Source organism: Salvelinus alpinus, chromosome 26 (assembly GCF_045679555.1).
Source record: "Salvelinus alpinus chromosome 26, SLU_Salpinus.1, whole genome shotgun sequence".
NCBI classification, from domain to species: Eukaryota; Metazoa; Chordata; class Actinopteri; order Salmoniformes; family Salmonidae; genus Salvelinus; species Salvelinus alpinus.
The window spans coordinates 44,053,788-44,069,313 of record NC_092111.1 but is presented as its reverse complement, the minus strand read 5'-3'; the positions used below and the strand labels follow the sequence as shown (position 1 = coordinate 44,069,313).

Sequence of the window (15,526 nt, the reverse complement as noted above, 5' to 3'; positions counted from 1 at the left end):
ACAGACAGCCCCCCAACACACCATATCTCCTGAAACATCTTCCCCAACTATACAGACAGCCCCCCCAACACACCATATCCCCTGAAACATCTTCCCCAGCTATACAGACAGCCCCCCCAACACACCATATCTCCTGAAACATCTTCCCCAGCTATACAAACAGCCCCCCAACACACCATATCTCCTGAAACATCTTCCCCAGCTATACAGACAGCCCCCCAACACACCATATCTCCTGAAACATCTTCCCCAGCTATACAGACAGCCCCCCAACACACCATATCTCCTGAAACATCTTCCCCAGCTATACAGACAGCCCCCCCAACACACCATATCCCCTGAAACATCTTCCCCAGCTATACAGACAGCCCCCCAACACACCATATCTCCTGAAACATCTTCCCCAGCTGTACAGACAGCCCCCAACACACCATATCTCCTGAAACATCTTCCCCAGCTATATAGACAGCCCCCCCAACACACCATATCTCCTGAAACATCTTCCCCAGCTGTACAGACAGCCCCCCCAACACACCATATCTCCTGAAACATCTTCCCCAGCTATACAGACAGCCCCCAATACACACCATATCTCCTGAAACATCTTCCCCAGCTATACAGACAGCCCCCCCAACACACCATATCTCCTGAAACATCTTCCCCAGCTATACAGACAGCCCCCCCAACACACCATATCTCCTGAAACATCTTCCCCAGCTATACAGACAGCCCCCCCCCCAACACACCATATCTCCTGAAACATCTTCCCCAGCTATACAGACAGCCCCCCAACACACCATATCTCCTGAAACATCTTCCCCAGCTGTACAGACAGCCCCCCCAACACACCATATCTCCTGAAACATCTTCCCCAGCTATACAGACAGCCCCCCCAACACACCATATCTCCTGAAATATCTTCCCCAGCTATATAGACAGCCCCCCAACACACCATATCTCCTGAAACATCTTCCCCAGCTATACAGACAGCCCCCCAACACACCATATCTCCTGAAACATCCTCCCCAGCTATATAGACAGCCCCCCAACACACCATATCTCCTGAAACATATTTTCCAGCTATACAGACAGCCCCCCAACACACCATATCTCCTGAAACATCTTCCCCAGCTATACAGACAGCCCCCCAACACACCATATCTCCTGAAACATCTTCCCCAGCTATACAGACAGCCCCCCCATCACACCATATCTCCTGAAACGTCTTCCCCAGCTGTACAGACAGCCCCCCCCCAACACACCATATCTCCTGAAACATCTTCCCCAGCTATACAGACAGCCCCCCCAACACACCATATCTCCTGAAACATCTTCCCCAGCTATACAGACAGCCCCCCAACACACCATATCTCCTGAAACATCTTCCCCAGCTATACAGACAGCCCCCCAACACACCATATCTCCTGAAACATCTTCCCCAGCTATACAGACAGCCCCCAACACACCATATCTCCTGAAACATCTTCCCCAGCTATACAGACAGCCCCCAACACACCATATCTCCTGAAACATCTTCCCCAGCTATACAGACAGCCCCCCCAACACACCATATCTCCTGAAACATCTTCCCCAGCTATACAGACAGCCCCCCCATCACACCATATCTCCTGAAACGTCTTCCCCAGCTGTACAGACAGCCCCCCCCCCAACACACCATATCTCCTGAAACATCTTCCCCAGCTATACAGACAGCCCCCCAACACACCATATCTCCTGAAACATCTTCCCCAGCTATACAGACAGCCCCCCCAACACACCATATCTCCTGAAACATCTTCCCCAGCTATACAGACAGCCCCCCAACACACCATATCTCCTGAAACATCTTCCCCAGCTATACAGACGGCTCCCCGACACACCATATCTCCTGAAACATCTTCCCCAGCTATACAGACAGCCCCCCCAACACACCATATCTCCTGAAACATCTTCCCCAGCTGTACAGACGGCCCCCAACACACCATATCTCCTGAAACATCTTCCCCAGCTATACAGACAGCCCCCAACACACCATATCTCCTGAAACATCTTCCCCAGCTATACAGACAGCCCCCAACACACCATATCTCCTGAAACATCTTCCCCAGCTATACAGACAGCCCCCCAACACACCATATCTCCTGAAACATCTTCCCCAGCTATATAGACAGCCCCCCAACACACCATATCTCCTGAAACATCTTCCCCAGCTATACAGACAGCCCCCAACACACCATATCTCCTGAAACATCTTCCCCAGCTGTACAGACAGCCCCCCCAACACACCATATCTCCTGAAACATCTTCCCCAGCTATACAGACAGCCCCCAACACACCATATCTCCTGAAACATCTTCCCCAGCTATACAGACAGCCCCACCAACACACCATATCTCCTGAAACATCTTCCCCAGCTGTACAAACAGCCCCCCCAACACACCATATATCCTGAAACATCTTCCCCAGCTATACAGACAGCCCCCCAACACACCATATCTCCTGAAACATCTTCCCCAGCTATACAGACAGCCCCCCAACACACCATATCTCCTGAAACATCCTCCCCAGCTATACAGACAGCCCCCCCAACACACCATATCTCCTGAAACATCTTCCCCAGCTATACAGACAGGAGCCCTATCCCCCATGCCCCACATAACAGAGCTTTGCTCTTGCCCCTGTTTACCTTTGCTGATGAAGCTCCCTCGTACACCTTCAGACTGGTCTCTAGTGCCTGCATATCCTGACCATCCCTGACCATCACAGAAACCTCATCTGCATACGCTGACACTTCTATGCATGTCAACACACCTGTCCAGCACACTCTCTGCAGTCTCCTGGGTAGCAAGCCCAAAAAAGGCTCAATGGCTAGTGTATATAATTGCCACGATAGAGGGCATCCTTGTTTAAAACTTCTTATGGATAGGGGGCAGCATTTTCACATTTGGATGAAAAGCGTGCCCAGAGTAAACGGCCTGCTACTCAGTCCCAGTTGCTAATATATGCATATTGAATGATGTCTTTGAGTATAACAGAACTCATATGGCAGGCCAAAACCTGAGAAAAATCCAACCAGGTAGTGGAAAATCTGAGGTTGGTCGTTTTTCAACTCATTCCCTATTGAAGATACAGTGGGATATGGGTAATGTTACACTTCATAAGGCTTCCACTAGATGTCAACAGTCTTTAGAACCTTGTCTGATGCTTCTACTGTGAAGTGGGGCCGAATGAGAGGGGAATGAGTCAGAGGTCTGCCAGCAGCCACGAGCTGACCATGCGCGTTCATATGAGAGGTAGCTCCCGTTCCATTTGCTTTTCTGAAGAAAAATACATTATGGACTTTATGGAACAAATCAAACATTTATTGTGGAACTGGGATTCCTGGGAGTGTATTCTGATGAAGATCATCAAAGGTAAGTGAATATTTATAATGCTATTTCTGACTTATGTTGACTCCAACATGGCGGATATTTTTTTGGCCTGATGGGTCTCTGAGCGCCATACTCAGATTATTGCATGGTGTGCTTTTTCCGTAAAGTTTTTTTTAAATCTGACACTGCGGTTGCATTAAGGAGAAGCATATCTTTAAATCTGTGAATAACACTTGTATCTTTTATCAATGTTTATTATGAGTATTTCTGTAAAGTGATGTGGTTTTGTGCAAATTCACGGGATGTTTTGGAGGCAAAGCCAAATGTAAACTGAGGTTTTTGGATATAAATATGAACTTGATCGAACAAAACATACGTGTATTGTGTAACATGCTGTCCCGGGAGTGTCATCTGATGAAGAATATCAAAGGTTAGTGATTCATTTTATCAATATTTCAGCTTTTTGTGACTCCCCACTTTGGTTGGAAAATCACTGTCTGCTTTCTGTGACTAGTTGCTGACCTAACATAATGATATGTTCTGCTTTCGCCAAAAAGCTTATTTGAAATCGGACACTGTGGTTGGATTAACGAGAATTGTATCTTTAAAATGGTGTCTAATGTTTGTATGTTTGAGAAAATGTAATTATGAGATTTCTGTTGATTGAATTTGGCGCCCTGCAATTTCATTGGCTGTTGGCGAGGGGTTCCGCTAGTCCTAGACAGGTTAATGTCTCGTGTCACCCAGACTGGCCTAATGAGCCGCCCTCCCACCTTGACCATACATGACGCCCCAGCATGCATCTTCACACAGGCCAAAAACCTTTCCCCAAACCCCAAACATCACATTAAACAGATACTCAAAAGCCTTCTCTTGATCTAAAGAGACCAGTCCAAAGTTCACATTAGAAACTCTCGACAAGTCCAACATGTCCCTGATTAAGAACAAGTTGTCCGTGATTGAGCGTCCCGGTACACAATATGTTTGGTCCTTATGTACTATCGAGTCCAGATGGGACTTCAGTCTGTTAGAGAGGACCTTGGCAAATATCTTGCAGTCCGCACAGAGTAATGCCACAGGCCTCCAGTTCTGAAGTTCACACAAGAGAGTCAGAGCAGCCCAAAAACGAATAAACTTCTCTCCCTTTTTCCTTTTCCACTTGACACCCTTCTCCTCCCCCCATAGTTTCTTCCCCTTCCCCACTATACTCTCCTCATCCACCATCTATAACCTGACTAGACCCAGCCTCATCTACACCACCATCTATAACCTGACTAGACCCAGCCTCATCTACACCACCATCTATAGCCTGACTAGACCCAGCCTCATCTACACCACCATCTATAACCTGAATAGACCCAGCCTCATCTACACCACCATCTATAACCTGACTAGACCCAGCCTCATCTACACCACCATCTATAACCTGACTAGACCCAGCCTCATCTACAGCACCATCTATAACCTGACTAGACCCAGCCTCATCTATAACATGACTAGACCCAGCCTCATCTACACCACCATCTATAACCTGACTAGACCCAGCCTCATCTACACCACCATCTATAACCTGACTAGACCCAGCCTCATCTACACCACCATCTATAACCTGACTAGACCCAGCCTCATCTACACCACCCTCCATAGCATGACTAGACCCAGCCTCATCTACACCACCATCTATAACCTGACTAGACCCAGCATCATCTACACCACCATCTATAACCTGACTAGACCCAGCCTCATCTACACCACCATCCATAGCAGGACTAGACCCAGCCTCATCTACACCACCATCTATAGACTGACTAGACCCAGCCTCATCTACACCACCATCTATAACCTGACTAGACCCAGCCTCATCTACACCACCATCTATAACCTGACTAGACCCAGCCTCATCTACACCACCATCTATAACCTGACTAGGCCCAGCCTCATCTACACCACTATCTCTAGTCTGACTAGACCCAGCCTCATCTACAACACCATCTATACCATGACTAGACCCAGCCTCATCTACACCACCATCTATAACATGACTAGACCCAGCCTCATCTACACCACCATCTATAACCTGACTAGGCCCATCCTCTGCTGTCCACATCTCATTTGCCCCTTGCTCGTTGATCTCAATTTCCTCCTCTGACGCTTGTACCCTCACCTTGTCTATGGCCTTGATGTGGGCATGCAAAACACTTAGGCCCCAAATCCCCACACTCAAAACACCATAGACTATCTGTGTTGGCAAACCCTGGGTAGAGCCGCTAGCCATGGCTCACTTTTAAATGTATATTTATCTGTTGCTCATTGTTAATCAGAAACATGAACACTTACACCTCCGGAATGAAATGGCATCTGCCTGAAAACCTGCCAACACGAAAACCGCTAGCAAACTTACCAAAACCACTCAGCTCTTTCCTGATTTGATAATCCGTAATAAACTGAGGCGAATTTGCGACTACCACCCTGGTCGAAGGGGTAGAAAAATGTGAAATTGGGACCAACACACCCCTTACGAATGTTCCACTAGCAATTAGCCTACCCACCAAAGATGCTCTTTTCATGAACACAACCACAGCTCTGTTCACTCTGGAAGAAGAATGGGTAAATTAAGCTTCTACCTGTTCACCGACCGCGAGCAGAACCTCCTCCACCTAAACTCCGTTCTCAGGAACACACCTGAATCCATGACGTAACCACAGCTCCTACCTGTTCACCGACCGCGAGCAGAACCTCCTCCACCTAAACTCCGTTCTCAGGAACACACCTGAATCCATGACGTAACCACAGCTCCTACCTGTTCACCGACCGCGAGCAGAACCTCCTCCACCTAAACTCCGTTCTCAGGAACACACCTGAATCCATGACGTAACCACAGCGTCTCCTCCGCGCTAGGCTGAGAAGCCGTTGCGCACACCACACCTTCCAAACCCCAGGAAAGTTACTCTGTCCTCTTCCACTCTGAAAAAACAGTGGATACTAAAACAAATAGTGCATTAACCCTCCACCGTAGAAAATAAAAATAGAAAAAAAAAGACAGAGGACAGAATCAATAAAAAAAAGTTAGGACAGAGTCCTCCACACTAGTGATGGGTCGTTTGCACAGAATGGAATATAATCGTGTGCTATCAGAATCCGCTGCACTTGACTCCAGGTTTAAAAAGTTAGCCTTCAGCGATGCCAGAGCGATTGATGAGACTCTTCACAGTATAACCTCAGCAGCAGGGAGGGACAGCCCCAGCAGTCATCTGGCTCAGGCACCAGGGCAACAGGAAGAAGAGGGAGGGACAGCCCCATCAGTCATCTGGCTCAGGCACCAGGACAACAGGAAGAAGAGGGAGGGACAGCCCCAGCAGTCAGCTGGCTCAGGCACCAGGGCAACAGGAAGAAGAGGGAGGGACAGCCCCAGCAGTCAGCTGGCTCAGGCACCAGGGCAACCGGAAGAAGAGGGAGGGACAGCCCCAGCAGTCAGCTGGCTCAGGCACCAGGGCAACAGGAAGAAGAGGGAGGGACAGCCCCAGCAGTCAGCTGGCTCAGGCACCAGGGCAACCGGAAGAAGAGGGAGGGACAGCCCCAGCAGTCAGCTGGCTCAGGCACCAGGGCAACAGGAAGAAGAGGGAGGGACGGCCCCAGCAGTCAGCTGGCTCAGGCACCAGGGCAACAGGAAGAAGAGGGAGGGACAGGCCCAGCAGTCAGCTGGCTCAGGCACCAGGGCAACCGGAAGAAGAGGGAGGGACAGCCCCAGCAGTCAGCTGGCTCAGGCACCAGGGCAACAGGAAGAAGAGGGAGGGACAGGCCCAGCAGTCAGCTGGCTCAGGCACCAGGGCAACCGGAAGAAGAGGGAGGGACAGCCCCAGCAGTCAGCTGGCTCAGGCACCAGGGCAACAGGTAGAAGAGGGAGGGACAGCCCCAGCAGTCAGCTGGCTCAGGCACCAGGGCAACAGGTAGAAGAGGGAGGGACAGCCCCAGCAGTCAGCTGGCTCAGTCACCAGGGCAACAGGAAGAAGAGGGAGGGACAGCCCCAGCAGTCAGCTGGCTCAGGCACCAGGGCAACAGGAAGAAGAGGGAGGGACAGCCCCAGCAGTCAGCTGGCTCAGGCACCAGGGCAACAGGAAGAAGAGGGAGGGACAGCCCCAGCAGTCAGCTGGCTCAGGCACCAGGGCAACAGGAAGAAGAGGGAGGGACAGCCCCAGCAGTCAGCTGGCTCAGACACCAGGGCAACAGGAAGAAGAGGGAGGGACAGCCCCAGCATTCAGCTGGCTCAGGCACCAGGGCAACAGGAAGAAGAGGGAGGGACAGCCCCAGCAGTCAGCTGGCTCAGTCACCAGGGCAACAGGAAGAAGAGGGAGGGACAGCCCCAGCAGTCAGCTGGCTCAGACACCAGGGCAACAGGAAGAAGAGGGAGGGACAGCCCCAGCAGTCAGCTGGCTCAGGCACCAGGGCAACAGGAAGAAGAGGGAGGGACAGCCCCAGCAGTCAGCTGGCTCAGGCACCAGGGCAACAGGAAGAAGAGGGAGGGACAGCCCCAGCAGTCAGCTGGCTCAGGCACCAGGGCAACAGGAAGAAGAGGGAGGGACAGCCCCAGCAGTCAGCTGGCTCAGACACCAGGGCAACAGGAAGAAGAGGGAGGGACAGCCCCAGCATTCAGCTGGCTCAGGCACCAGGGCAACAGGAAGAAGAGGGAGGGACAGCCCCAGCAGTCAGCTGGCTCAGACACCAGGGCAACAGGAAGAAGAGGGAGGGACAGCCCCAGCATTCAGCTGGCTCAGGCACCAGGGCAACAGGAAGAAGAGGGAGGGACAGCCCCAGCAGCTGGCTCAGGCACCAGGGCAACAGGAAGAAGAGGGATCAGATGGAGCAGAAGCACCAGCAGTAGTGCCACAAACGTCTGCTGTTTGGATGCGGTTTGACGAGAGAGCAACTGGGGATACAGCACGAAGGAATCCCTCAGCAGATGCCATAATGGAGGTCCGATCCTATTTGGAGGAGGCCCTCCTCCAAAGATCTGTAGATCCTCTGAGCTGGTGGAAGAACAAGGCCTCTGTCTACCCACGGCTTACTAAAGTCATGACAGGGAGACTCTGCATAGCGGCCACATCCGTTCCCTCGGAGAGGGTCTTCTCGAAAACGGGACAAATAATTACTGAGAGAAGAACCTGCATCAGCCCCTCGAAAGTGAAGCAGCTAGCATTTATGAATGCAAATCTCTCATAAAAGCTAAATATGGTCAGCATTGCTGTGTGCTGCTGGTTATAACATGGCAATAAAGAAGAGAGAGAAAAGAGGGACCAGTTTAATGTTTTAAATGGGATGCTGCAGTTTTGCAAAATGTTATTTATTTTTCTTTGATATGGTGCAATATTCTATTATTATGTTGTTCAGATTGTATTCGTTTTGAATGGTCAGATTTATATGCACTTTGTTTATATACATTAAAAAAACATTAAATGTGTATGTTTAATAGCATTCTTTATCATTACAAACCAATGCATTTTTAAATACATTGTGGTTAAGGTAGAGTATGATTTCAGTCAATAATTTAATTAGAATTGTTTTAATACCAATCAGAGTCAAACTATCGCAAACTGTTTGACAATTTTTTTTTAAAGAGCCGTTTGGGAGCCAAAAGAGCCGTCTCTTTTTGGTGAGCTGAGCCGGAATGCCCATCACTACTCTACACCAAACACTCAAACTCCAAAACACTCCCAGCATGCAGTGGAAGAGAGAGCGAGAGAGAGAGAGAGGGGGGAGGGGGGTAGATAGAGAGAGAAAGAAAGAGCAAAAGAGATACAGAGAGGGAGAGAGAGGAAGGAAGGAAGGAAGGAAGGATGGAAGGAAGGAAGGAAGGAAGGAAGGAAGGAAGGAAGGAAGGAAGGAAGGAAGGAAGGAAGGAAGGAAGGAAGGAAGGAAGGAAGGAAGGAAGGAAGGAAGGAAGGAAGGAAGGAAGGAAGGAAGGAAGGAAGGAAGGAAGGAAGGAAGGAAGGAAAAATAAGTAAATAACTTAGTGTCAGTATATGATTATAATATCCTTAAAGTGCTACTTTTAACTTAAAGTGTTACTTAGAAGTCTACTTCATTTAATAAATTAATATTATTGAATATTATCGTATGATTCATCATGTGGTGTTCCTGACATCTCATGTTGTCAATGTAAAGTGAACTGATGGACTGGAGCCAAGTCATTCTCCTCCATCACCGGTATGGATAAGAGAAATGAACATTAAAACTCCCTGTTCTGTCTCATAACCATTATCTAATGTCTCTACGGCAACATCACGTCTGATGGTGAAATACCTAGAGATAGTGACGACCACTCTGTCTCTACGGCAACATCACGTCTGATGGTGAAATACCTAGAGATAGTGACGACCACTCTGTCTCTACGGCAACATCACGTCTGATGGTTAAATACCTAGAGATAGTGACGACCACTCTGTCTCTACGGCAACATCACGTCTGATGGTGAAATACCTAGAGATAGTGACGACCACTCTGTCTCTACGGCAACATCACGTCTGATGGTGAAATACCTAGAGATAGTGACGACCACTCTGTCTCTACGGCAACATCACGTCTGATGGTGAAATACCTAGAGATAGTGACGACCACTCTGTCTCTACGGCAACATCACGTCTGATGGTGAAATACCTAGAGATAGTGACGACCACTCTGTCTCTACGGCAACATCACGTCTGATGGTGAAATACCTAGAGATAGTGACGACCACTCTGTCTCTACGGCAACATCACGTCTGATGGTGAAATATGTGTAAGAGTACACAGGTACTTTAAAACAACAGGTACGTTAGTAAGGAGAGTGGAATATGACGGATGATTCAGGTAATAATGGAACATGTAGGATTGAGGCATCAATCATGTGGATGATATGAAATATTTATCTATCAGGGTATATTTCCAGTGGTTAATACTGCTGATAAAGTTGAAGTCATTTATCCTCTGGGATGGTGGGATATGTAGTATATAATGTATCATGGTGGATGGTGGGATATGTAGTATATAATGTATCATGGTGGATGGTGGGATATGTAGTATATAATGTATCGTGGTGGATGGTGGGATATGTAGTATATAATGTATCATAGTGGATGGTGGGATATGTAGTATATAATGTCTAATGGTGGATGGTGGGATATGTAGTATATAATGTATCATGGTGGATGGTGGGATATGTAGTATATAATGTCTCATGGTGGATGGTGGGATATGTAGTATATAATGTATCATGGTGGATGGTGGTATATGTAGTATATAATGTATCGTGGTGGATGGTGGGATATGTAGTATATAACGTATCATAGTGGATGGTGGGATATGTAGTATATAATGTATCATGGTGGATGGTGGGATATGTAGTATATAATGTATCATGGTGGATGGTGGGATTTGAAGAGGAATGTGAAGCTTGTCATGTTGCAAGATGAGAGGGAGAGAAAGAGGGGAGGGCGAGAATGAGGAGAGGGAGAGAAAGAGGGGAGGGAGAGGGAGAGGAGAGGGAGAGAAAGAGGAGAGGAGAGGGAGAGAAAGAGGAGAGGAGAGAAAGAGGAGAAGAGAGGGAGAGACAGAGGAGAGGGAGAGAACGAGGAGAGGGACAGAATAGCACACCTACTTCAAAGAGAATGGCAAGATGTTGATGACGAGGGTTGATGGTGATGATGATGATGATGGTGCGACAATCGGCTGTCATGTTGATACTTCAACCTGTGGGATACACCCCTCTCTCCCTCTCTCCCTCTCCCCCCCCCCCTCTCTCTCTCTCCCCATCACTCCCCATCAAATCACTATAATTGCTCTGATAAGGAGGAAAACAAGAGAATAGAGAGTTTTTTGTTGTTGTCTTTTATCAAGAAAAACACCCTGCTTTTTCCTTTTACCCAACTGTACATCTGTAATTTGGCTTTAAAAGGCGGACATGCCCCTGACTGTGTCAAGTTTGGAAATAACATTACTGTGTCTGCAATGACGTGTGTCCTTATCCAAGCCCAGCTGAGCTGAGAGAGCCCGTGAGAACATCATAATACCGTATTAACCATCACTCCACACGAACTGAGAAGGGAATATGAGGGAGTGTGAGGGTCGGGGCAGGGTAACTGTGTGTGTAGCAGGGTCTGTGTGAGTGTGTGTGTGTTTGTGTGTGTGTGTGTGTGTGTGTGTGTGTGTGTGTGTGTGTGTGTGTGTGTGTGTGTGTGTGTGTGTGTGTGTGTGTGTGTGTGTGTGTGTGTGTGTGTGTGTGTGTAGCAGGGTCTGTGTGAGTGTGTGTGTGTGTGTGTGTGTGTGTGGCAGGGTCTGTGTGTGTGTGTGTGTGTGTGTGTGTGTGAGTGTGTGTGTGTGTGTGTGTGTGTGTGTGTGTGTGTGTGTGTGTGTGTGTGTGTGTGTGTGTGTGTGTGTGTGTGTAGCAGGGTCTGTGTGAGTGTGTGTGTGTGTGTGTGTGTGTGTGTGTGTGTGTGTGTGTGTGTGTGTGTGTGTGTGTGTGTGTGTGTGTGTGTGTGTGTGTGTGTGTGTAGCAGGGTCTGTGTGAGTGTGTGTGTGTGTGTGTGTGTGTGTGTGTGTGTGTGTGTGTGTGTGTGTGTGTGTGTGTGTGTGTGTGTGTGTAGCAGGGTCTGTGTGAGTGTGTGTGTGTGTGTGTGTGGCAGGGTCTGTGTGTGTGTGTGTGTGTGTGTGTGTGTGTGTGTGTGTGTGTGTGTGTGTGTGTGTGTGTGTGTGTGTGTGTGTGTGTGTGTGTGTGTGTGTGTGTGTGTGTGTGTGTGTGTTTTGCTATTGACAACCCCATAGTGTGTGTCACGATGGTTTGTAGAAACGGACCGCAGCGTTTATGTTTATTAAAGACGTGAAACTTTAGACAAAACACTCAACAATAAGCTACAAGGAACCGTGACGACAACACAAACTCAAAACATAAACAATATCCCATAACCCACAGGTGGAAAAAATGCTACTTAAGAAGGATCTCTAATTAGAGTCAACGATTACCAGCTGCCTCCAATTGGGAACCATACCAATACACTGACATAGAAATCACAAACTAGAACCCCACATAGAAAATATAAACTAGACTAACCCACCTAGTCACACCCTGACCTACTCTACCATAGAAAATATAAACTAGACTAACCCACCTAGTCACACCCTGACCTACTCTACCATAGAAAATATAAACTAGACTAACCCACCTAGTCACACCCTGACCTACTCTACCATAGAAAATATAAACTAGACTAACCCACCTAGTCACACCCTGACCTACTCTACCATAGAAAATATAAACTAGACTAACCCACCTAGTCACACCCTGACCTACTCTACCATAGAAAATATAAACTAGACTAACCCACCTAGTCACACCCTGACCTACTCTACCATAGAAAATATAAACTAGACTAACCCACCTAGTCACGCCCTGACCTACTCTACCATAGAAAATATAAACTAGACTAACCCACCTAGTCACACCCTGACCTACTCTACCATAGAAAATAAAGTCTCTCTGTGGTCAGGACTTGACAGTGTGCCACTCTCCCCGTCTCTCCCCAGTTTATTATAGAGGAAGACTCATACAAAGTTCCCTTCCTGTTTTACAGAGCGACCCGGGTGAAAAGGCTGTCTGAGTGGACCTCTGCATTATTCAATAGGGAATGAAAGTGGATGAGAGCAGAGGGAAGAATGGAGTAGGATGGCGCCCTTTAAATACTGATCTTAGATCAGATGGCGCCCTTAAATACTGACCTTAGATCAGATGGCGCCCTTAAATACTGATCTTAGATCAGATGGCGCCCTTAAATACTGACCTTAGATCAGATGGCGCCCTTAAATACTGATCTTAGATCAGATGGCGCCCTTAAATACTGATCTTAGATCAGATGGCGCCCTTAAATACTGATCTTAGGTCAGATGGCGCCCTTAAATACTGATCTTAGGTCAGATGGCACCCTTAAATACTTATCTTAGATCAGATGGCGCCCTTTAAATACTGATCTTAGATCAGATGGCGCCCTTAAATACTGATCTTAGATCAGATGGCGCCCTTAAATACTGACCTTAGATCAGATGGCGCCCTTTAAATACTGATCTTAGATCAGATGGCACCCTTTAAATACTGATCTTAGGTCAGATGGCGCCCTTTAACTTCTTGCAACTATAGGGGGTGCTGTTCCGCATTAGCATATTTTGGTCTCCAAATTAAACGGCCTATTGCTCAATTCTTGATCGTACAATATGCATATCCTTACTAATATTGGATAGAAAACACTGTCTAGTTTCTAAAACCGTTTGAATTATGTCTGTGGGTGACCCAGAACTCCCTCTACAGCAAAAATCCTGACATGACTTGCAAAGGTCTGAGAATTATCCTCTGATCTGGGTTCAGTTTTAAAGCCTGTGTATATCCTATGGCTGGAATTGAACTGCACCCGCCTTCCCCTGGATGTCAGTAACCAATGAGAAGTGGAATGGTCTGTCTGCGTAGCTGTCCGAGGTTATAAAGCCGGATGGAACGAGAGTACCTTTCTTTGTCTCGTTCGTCATGGCGCCTGGCAAGAAGTCAGGATGAAATTTTGGAACGCTCAGTTATCGACCAGAGATGTATCCGTCTGTAATTTAATTAAATACAGGTGTTAGAAACATCATAACGATGTTATTTGAAACCGATTTATATCAGTTTATGCGAGTATAGTGCTATTTTTCTGAATTTCCTTTGTATCTAGCTTGAGGATTTGGACATGTGTGTGCGACATAGCTAATGGTAGCAGCTAGTTCCAAAGGTGAAGAGGACGTTTTACAACAAAGCAACTATTCTTTTGAAGAAAAGACACATTGCCCAAGATACTGATGGAAGCTCGTCCAAAAGTAGGAACTATTTATGATGTTATTATGTATTTATGTGGAAAAATGTCATAGTGTTTGCGCGCCACTTTTGCAGGCACTGGTCTGGCTGCAACGCACACTATATGTCTAGTAACGTTAATTTTAAAAATCTAACATAGCGATTGCATTAAGAACTAATTTATCTTTCGATTGTTGTCCAACTTATATTTTTTAGTCAAGTTTATGAATAATATTTTTATAAGAATAGGCGCTAATCCAAAATGGCGCCGGCCAGAATACATGCAATGTTTGTAGTGATTACATAGTATAACCACGATTTGTGCTGCTAAATATGCACATTTTCGAACAAAAGCTATATGCATTGTGTAATATGATGTTACAGGTCTGTCATCTGATGAAGTATATCAAGGTTAGTCAAATTATATATCTTTTGTTGGGTTGTTACGATCGCTAACATTTACAGCTGGTAAATGCGGTTGTGATTCTGGCTATTGTGGTACGCTCATATAATGCTATATTGTGTTTTCGCTGTAAAACACTTAGAAAATCTGAAATATTCTCTGGATTCACAAGATCTGTGTCTTTCGATTGCTGTAGGCTGTCTATTTTTCTGAAGTGTTTTAGGATGATTCTTTTGGTAATTGACGTCGGTCTCTGTAATTATTCCGGCTGCTTCCAACGCTATTTCAGATTGCAGCTGCAATGTAGAACTGTGATTTCTACCTGAAATATGCACTTTTTTCTAACAAAAACTATCCTATACCATGAATATGTTATCAGACTGTCATCTGAAGAGGTTTTTTCTTGGTTAGTGGCTATCAATATCTTAGTTTAGCCGAATTGGTGATAGCACCTGAAGTAGTAAGAAACTGATGGAGTTAGAAAAGTGGTGTATTTTGCTAACGTGTTTAGCTAATAGATTTACATATTTTGTCTTCCCTGTAAAACATTTTAAAAATCTGAAATGGTGGCTTTATTCACAAGATCTGTATCTTTCATCTGGTGTCTTGGACTTGTGATTTAATGATATTTAGATGCTACTATCTACTTGTGAAGCTATGCTAGCTATGCTAATCAGTGTGTGGGGGGGTGGGGGGTGATCCCGGACCCGGGGTAGAGGCTCGTTAGAGGTTAAATACTGATCTTAGATCAGATGGCGCCCTTAAATACTGACCTTAGATCAGATGGCGCCCTTTAAATACTGATCTTAGCTCAGATGGCGCCCTTAAATACTGATCGTAGGTCGGTTTTGTGGTTTCCCCCATAATGGTAGGTGGTATATGCTTTTGTGATTGACCCCCCCTCCCCCCCACA

At 46.8% G+C, this 15,526-nt stretch overlaps 1 protein-coding gene across 1 annotated transcript in view; it reads right to left on the bottom strand.

The window, feature by feature from the left end:
* LOC139555342 (CUB and sushi domain-containing protein 2-like) overlaps window positions 1-15,526 on the bottom strand; it is a 993,500-nt gene that overhangs the window by 405,142 nt on the left and 572,832 nt on the right. The gene's annotated exons all lie outside the window — the stretch shown is intronic.